Below are 7,594 nucleotides of genomic sequence, written 5' to 3' on the forward strand. Positions count from 1 at the left end.
TGAGTTCCTTCAGCCCTTTACCTTCATCATGCATTACTTTGTTAGTTAAATTAGAATCTCATTAATATTTATGGTAGCCCACTTCCTTAATGAGTTTAAACATGCAAATTCGGTGAACTTGGATTTGTATCATTCAATCTCAGTTTGCTGATCCTCCATTGGTTTTTGTTCTTTCAGGTTAAAAAAGTAAAATTCAGTAAAAACTTATTTTTGGCACTAGAGACAGTGGATCTGACTGAATACAGAAAAACAGGAGACTGACTGAAATGGTTCCATTATTACATGGTCATTTTGAATGTTGAACTTCACTTCAAGCCAAAGAACATGCTAAAGAAAATAAAGCTTGAATATATTGTTCCCACATTTGCAAACCACTAACATAGGAATATTTTTGAGCATCTTAAATATTCACCATTTTTGGCTATGGCTTTATCTCAGTCACCATCTCCAATGCCAAGTTTATTTTTAAAGAGCAGTCTAGTTCCTGCTCCTTCAGGTTTCTGCAGACAGCTGTTTTGTTTTGCTCTTCCCATGCTATGAAAAATCTGTCATTCAGTATTTAATTCTAGCACCTAACTGCCTCTCTTGAGACAACAGAGGAGCCTCCAACAACTATGAACCCATCAAGATCCCCAACTAGGATAAAAAACCCCAAAGTGAAGGTTAAAGCAAAACAGCAGGTCAGGAAGCTCAAAGGCTTGTAGTGTTGATTTCTTTGGCACACAAACCACTGGGTTAGTCCAGTCTGTCCTCTGATTTGAAAGGAATTATCCTGAGGTAAAAATAAAGGAATGCAGTGGTGAATCGGGCTCATTGTCTGGATTTAGCACGAAGCTGAGATGAAGGTGCTGGGCTGCGTGTGCTGCAAGGTGTAAATGAACAACACGCGCGAGCAAGGCTTGATCTGTTCCTTATGGCGTGTGCAAAACTCCTCTCAGGTATTCCTCTGCACAGCTCCTCAGGCCACACAAAACTCATCTGTTTTCTAATAAAAATATTGAGCTGATACATCAAGACCTTAAAAAGCCATTGGAGCCAAATGCTGCAATGAGACTCCACCATTTCTCTGTCAAAATATGGAATAAGCCACTTTTAATTTGTGAGGGTTTAAGGCTGCAAGCTCACGTTTGTCAGTATGAACTTGGAAGTGATTTGTTGTCCTTCTTTTACTCCTTTCCTGTGATTGCCTAATAACTGCACTTGATTTTTTCACCCCTTTTGAAGATTTAAGGGCTGCTTCTCCTGCTGCTGCTTCCCTTCTCCAAAGCAATTGCTGTTATCTGCCCTGAATAACCTGCAGAAAGCAAGGCTTTGGCTGGCCAGTCACACAGACAGCAAAGGTTCAGGTGGGGAGAGGCTGGTGGGGAGAAACCAGGCAGGGCAAGAGTCGAGTTCATAAAGTTCTTAACATGGTTTTCAACAAATATTGCTCCTCTGTGGTTTATATCCCTCAGGAAAGCTGCTGGCAGGTGACACAGCCTGATTCAGGCTGTTTTAAACTCTGCTCTCTGTGCATCATACATGAGCAAGGGGCTTGTCAGACCTCCTGGGTGTCCTGGAACAGGACAGTTGCACCCTCACGGCATCAAAGCTTGTCAATTCGACCGGCATTTTTATGAATTGCCTCACACAATGAGCGTTTTTTTCAGAGGGGCCCACAAGACAGAGATAACCACAGAAACACCCACTGGAATACACAGAGTTTTTTCCCAAGTATTGCAGTGCTTGGAGCTGTTTTTAAAGTACCAGGCCTAATGGTATGACTCTAGATAATGAGATGTGCCTTCATTTAAAAAATACATGGAGTGCATCGAACATCATCACAGCTATGAGGACAATCTAAAGCCCCAAAAGCTCAAAGAGTACATCACAATTATTTTAAGCATCAACTGAGCTTTCCTTACACTGGTGAGGGAACCTCCCTGTGATGCTGGAGCTGTGGGATGAGCAGCACAGTCTGACTTGCAGGGACCATGACCTGGCTGTACCCAAGACTCTCAGAGAAGCAGTGACACTTCTCGAAGCAGCTTCCTGCCTTTACAGAATACCTCTTCCAGAGATTTTCATATCTCACTATAATCTGGATGAATTTTAAACAGAAACTTAGGTGAAAAGGGGCTTCTCACTGCGTTTCACAATACCTGGCACTGGTTGTTCCAACAGTGAGCACAAACACCCTAAGAAAAACACTAGCTCAGCCATAATTTCCTGTCTTTCTGTTTCTGCTTTTCGGGGTTATGCATACCATTACCCAGGGCTTAGCAGTGTTGTGAAAGACACTAACCAAGTGTAATGACTTGGGGAATTCAGTTCACTTTAGAGTTTCCAGAAATCTTTCTCCCCCAAGAAGATTTTCCAGCTATTTTATAGGCAGCAGAAGGAAAAACAGTTTGCCCAGACAGCAGCAGCGTGAGCTATCTTTGGATCCACACTGTCAAAAGCAGAAGGCATTTGCTGGGCAACTCTCAAAGTGTGCATACCACAAGATTTAATCAAGGAAACGCAAGTTCGTGTCCTATTTTGCAAGAGGTATATTCTCCAAAAGGGCTGGGCATGCCTCCAGAGAAAACTCATCACCGCTTTGGAGCAGAATTGAGATGGCAAATACTTTAAGGTTGGAAACACCCATGTGCTGCTCCTGCATTGCCTGGTGACCACTGACCTGCAGAGCTCAGACCACAAACTGTGCCTGGGCTTTTGCAAACTGTGGGGCACTGGCACCACGCTCAGCATTGTGCTCCTGGGAGCAGCCCATGCAAAGTCCCTTGGTGGATCATTTAAAAACTCAAGAAGGCCATTCAGATTTGTGAAAACTTGTGACAAGTGCTTTTTTCCTTTGTTAGGCAGATAACTTTGATTTTGAAATGTCTTTTTAACTAGGAGACTAATTTGGAAAGCCCATTCTGTCCCACAAATGACATTAGGGTTATACCTGCCCAACTAGAAAAACTCTCAACAACCAAGACAGAGAACAACAGGCAGGTCCTGTTATATTTGTTCACCTAAACTAACAGTTCTATAAAATTAATCCCACGGAAGCAGACAGTTATTGAACAAGAAAAAGATCAGTATTAAAATAATATTCATATAGCAAGAGAATCGCTCTTTTAGAATATCAAAAATTAATATCAAGTGTGATAATGATCAAAACAAAAAAGTGTAAAATAGGCTTCTTTTTAAAGGGAAAACATCGGTTCTGCTTTGTTTCTTCCCTGATCACTGTGAAAATAGTAGGTTTTGCCTCAGGAGGTAGAAAAGGTTTCACTCCTCTAGCAATGCCTTCATTTTTCTTCTGACCCCTTGGATCATTTAATTGGGCTCCTTTTAAAGCCAGTCTGCAGGTAAGCTGCATGCAGAATTAGCCAGCTGTGTCCCCTGCCAAGTGTGTGTCATTTAGTATCTGTGAGTGCCAGCAGGGTCAGGCATGCCACATGGTGCAGTTCTGAAAAGCAAACAACCTTCAGGTCCTGTCCATAAAACAGGGAACACGTTCAGGGCTGTGTTGGGCTCTTTCAGCAGTTTCTCATGCATGACCAGAGGTGTGGATTTTATGTGCAACTCATAAAGAAAACTCTCCAATTTACACGCCACAAGCACTAGCAGGTGATGGCTCAGGGTAGCAGAGGAGGTGAAAAAAACCTTTGGCAAAGACATTAAACTGTGTCTGCATGTAAAGAATATTCTTTTCCATTTAGTGCAGGCAGCAGTTGCCATGTGATGGTTTAAGCAGCTAAGCAGCAAGTTAGAAATAGCTTTGTGAATCACTTCTTTGTATCCCAGCAGGACTAGCTCAGACCTTTTGGAAGGTGAAATTCTAGGAATCTACCTGTAAGTGCATTTTAATTTTAATGAAATGCTCTGGCAGGACCCACCCTTTGCTTTCAGTGCAACGGTGGTGCTTTGCATGGCTGGCAGAGAGCTAATGGTGCCTTGGCCATGTGGTGGCCCACCCTGGGTGGATTTTGGAGAAGGTTGTGTTTAAATTGAGCTCCAGGCATCTCTGCAGCCTCTTGGAAAGCCCTTGTATCACCAGAGCTGCATTACACTGTTCTGGCTGTTCCCTGTGACTACAGGGTCTGCAGCCATGAGACACAGAGATCTATCTGGATTTGATGAGCAGAGAAACAGTTTCCTGACCGCAGGAGAGTAACCTCAGCATTATTATACCACCACTTCCATCAAGTCGCTCTTCCCTGAAGTATCTGCCTTGCCATCCGTTCATTTCCTTCCAAAATCCAAGTGAGACCCACCCAGGTGCTGAAGTGTTACCTGCTTGCACACAGTGTGGAGCCATCAGACGTCACCTATGTCAAGAGGTTCCCATTCTCATCAGTCACCTCTGTTCTTCCCCTGGGTCAGCTGTGACTCTGCCACTGAAGAGTTATCCATTCCTTAAGGGGGCATTGCCAAGTCCTTTGTTGCTAAATCAATGCATGTTTTGATCAGGAGAACTTTCACACTTCATGCAGGACACTGAACTTGGAAATCACTCCTAAAACCAGTGCTTTAGATACATAGTGACATTCTTACCTTGCTCAGGACAGATCCAAAGGCAAGCCCCAGATGTGGATCCCAGCAGTTCTTTACTTGTTAAGCCCTCCCACTGTGCCCCTTCCCTGCCTTGCAGCAGCTCTGTAAAACACCCACCCAACACCTGTGGGATTCCAAAGAACCACAGGTAAAGGATGAGCAGGGAATTCCTGAAGTATGCCAGGATCCCAGGACGCCCACACCACATCTTACAATTCTTTATTGTGTTCATAGGCCACTGTTTTTATTTTCTGAGGGACGGGCAAACTTGCAGATTCAAAATATAAAGATCTGCCAGATCTGCCAAATCAGGAACTGTTTCTTCTTTGTATTTTACTATTTGAATTGTTCAGCCTAGCTTCTGAGCTTTTCTCCACAAGTAGCAACACCAGTAGCTCGTCTGTGGGTTTGCTTATGTAAAATACATGGAAATGCTGACAAATTCATTGATTCCAGAAGCTGGAGATTTAAGAAAAACACCCGGTATTGCGAGACTCTCAACAGTCATAAGACTTTGATGTTTTGAATGATGGAGTTTCCACCACTTCCACTGGAGACTAGTCCAAACCAGGTCCCTGTATACTCATGTTGCTGTTACTCAGCAGTTTTTGTATTTTCACTACAAAACCACTTCTTTCATATCATTCTTAACATCCCATACAGAGGAAATCCAGAGAATGGAGGTTTTTCAATTCTACATAACACTTAGGAATATGAGGTTAATACATTCATGTGGTCCACTTAAGGTTATCATGATTGTCTTCAGGAAATGAAAGGGGCCAGAGCTTTTGCACATTTTTGAGCATATATAAAAATAATTATTGAAAAAAAAAAATCTCTCCAATTTTCTTGTTTAACAAAGAAGATATTGTTTGGAAGATAGAAAACAAATTAATTTTCTACTATGACCTCATTAAGATTGGATTTAAGTTCCAACCCAAAAGAATTTTAGAACAACATTAGTCTCCTGCCCTTAAATCTCCATCTATTGAAACTGGTCTATTTATTAATTTCCCTGCTGGAGAGCATATTTTGACTGGCCTGTGAGCTGAGCAGATAGTCTCTCCCCAAAAGCTCACACACGAGGGCCATTTCCTTATTCATTTCTTCTCAGTAAAAAGGGTGTTTCCAGCCATATCGTTTTTAATCAAAGCACTCTTGAATCAGACACAATTGTTCACATTGATGGACAGACGGGGATTTGATCCAGACCCAAGAAAACAAAAAAGCAGAAAGGGCAGCGCCTCTCTTATCTTCAGTGAATGAACAAGATTAACCATAACCTGTTCTCTTCTCACCATACAACAAATCCAGTGTGTGCTCCCAGCACAGCCACAGATTCACATCTTGTAATTTTTAATACAAGACATATACAGCCTGAGGGAACAAATTACTCTTCTGTATTCAACATGCTTCAGTGCCTTCAGAGGACTGTGCTTGAGAAATACAGTTACTTGGCTTGGCAGAAAAAGCCTTTGAAAACAAAGGAGAGAGCTCTCTGCGATGAAAGTCAAGTTCATCCCAAAAGCAACAAAAGAAAGCAGTTTGGGAGGTTGGACAGGCTCTGGTGGAAAATTGTCCAGACACGAGTTCACTTTCTAAGTGGCACTGTGCAGCAAATTGGTTTTCTGTGCAATCCCAAAGCATGACTGTCTTTAAAAACCCCAACCAAAACACAAAAACCACAGTTCAAAATGGGCAAGGCTCTGTATCCCAGTTTTCCTGTCGGGAACCCGGAGCAGAGCTGATGGAGTGAGGGAGCCCTTCTCTTTCTTCTCCCCTCTTCCGCCTGTCTTAAAATCTCAGCTCGTCAGGAGAGGCACTGTTTTCTCATGTGAAACTGCAGGAAGGCTGGGGTCTTAAATGCTACTGAAATAAAAATACCAAAGGGAGATGAAAAGCTTGTGGGTCTCTATAAATAAGCCCAAGTGGGCTCGTTGTCTGATACCCTGGGCAGCTGTGCCACCCCTGTGGGCACTAAATCACAGCACTGCTGCCTCCACACCCACACTGTGACACTCACTCAAGAATCATGAGATTTTAAAAGGTACAGAGTTTGAGAGACCTCATTTGTTTCATTCAGCATGAGCTGGTTTGAGCTTATGAAAGCCATGAAAACTAGAAATTTACTGTCTCCTGAACGAACAAACAAACAAAAAAAGGAAAAAAATAAAAATAAAAAAAACCCAAAACAAAAACAAACAAATAAAGAAACAAGCAAAATAAAGAAAAGAGATTTGTCTGTGGCCCAACTTCAAAAACAAAAACCCACAAACAGCAATTTTATTTTTATTGAGCAAGGAAATGGGAGCCTCTTTTATACTGAATATTTGACCAATCACATCAGATGCTCTGTTTGAATTTTTTCCTCACAGGCTTTTCCACATGAAGATTTCTATAGGACTGCAAATGTCAAATACAGAAAATGCTTCTGTTTCTCTGCCTGCAGTACTCCTCACTGACCCATCTACAATACTTTTTTGTAACTGCTCTTCACAAGAACCTTTTTCAAGAAAAATTCAATTACAAAGACTTCAGCTTTTCTGTTTCCAGAACTGTTTTCAAATATGATACAATTCTATTTCCATTCTAAATGGTCCAACTGAAAATATCAAAATATTTCTGCATTATGTTCAGAACATAATTCCAGGTTTTGTCAACTAAATTTTTTTTGTTTTCCACCTCTGCTGGCAGGGCAGGAGTGTTTCCAGTTTACTAACTTTCTCCCTCTCTACAAACAAAAACCCAACCCAACCAATAGAGCTTGTAAGAGGCATGAAAAAAAGGAGTAAAAAGGTTAAATAAAAGAAAGAGTGCTATTGCTTTGCCTAGGGGATGCAAATGGTGTTTATCTACCCCCTTTGTCTCCAAAATGTTCATAAGATTTAATTAGAATGCCATTTTCTTTGACACAGCCTTTTTTATTATTGAATTGACATTTTCTTATGCATTCAAGTCCAACATTCAAGTCCAAATTACAGTCAAATTTTCTCTTTAAAATGTTGCTTGTTCTAGACACCTCTCTTCTTAAGCAGTTCCATGGGTTTGGGAACAATGCAGGTTG

Source organism: Pseudopodoces humilis, chromosome 19, assembly GCF_049639895.1.
Source record: "Pseudopodoces humilis isolate 2021_Gansu_Grassland_sample_001 chromosome 19, ASM4963989v1, whole genome shotgun sequence".
Taxonomy (NCBI): domain Eukaryota; kingdom Metazoa; phylum Chordata; class Aves; order Passeriformes; family Paridae; genus Pseudopodoces; species Pseudopodoces humilis.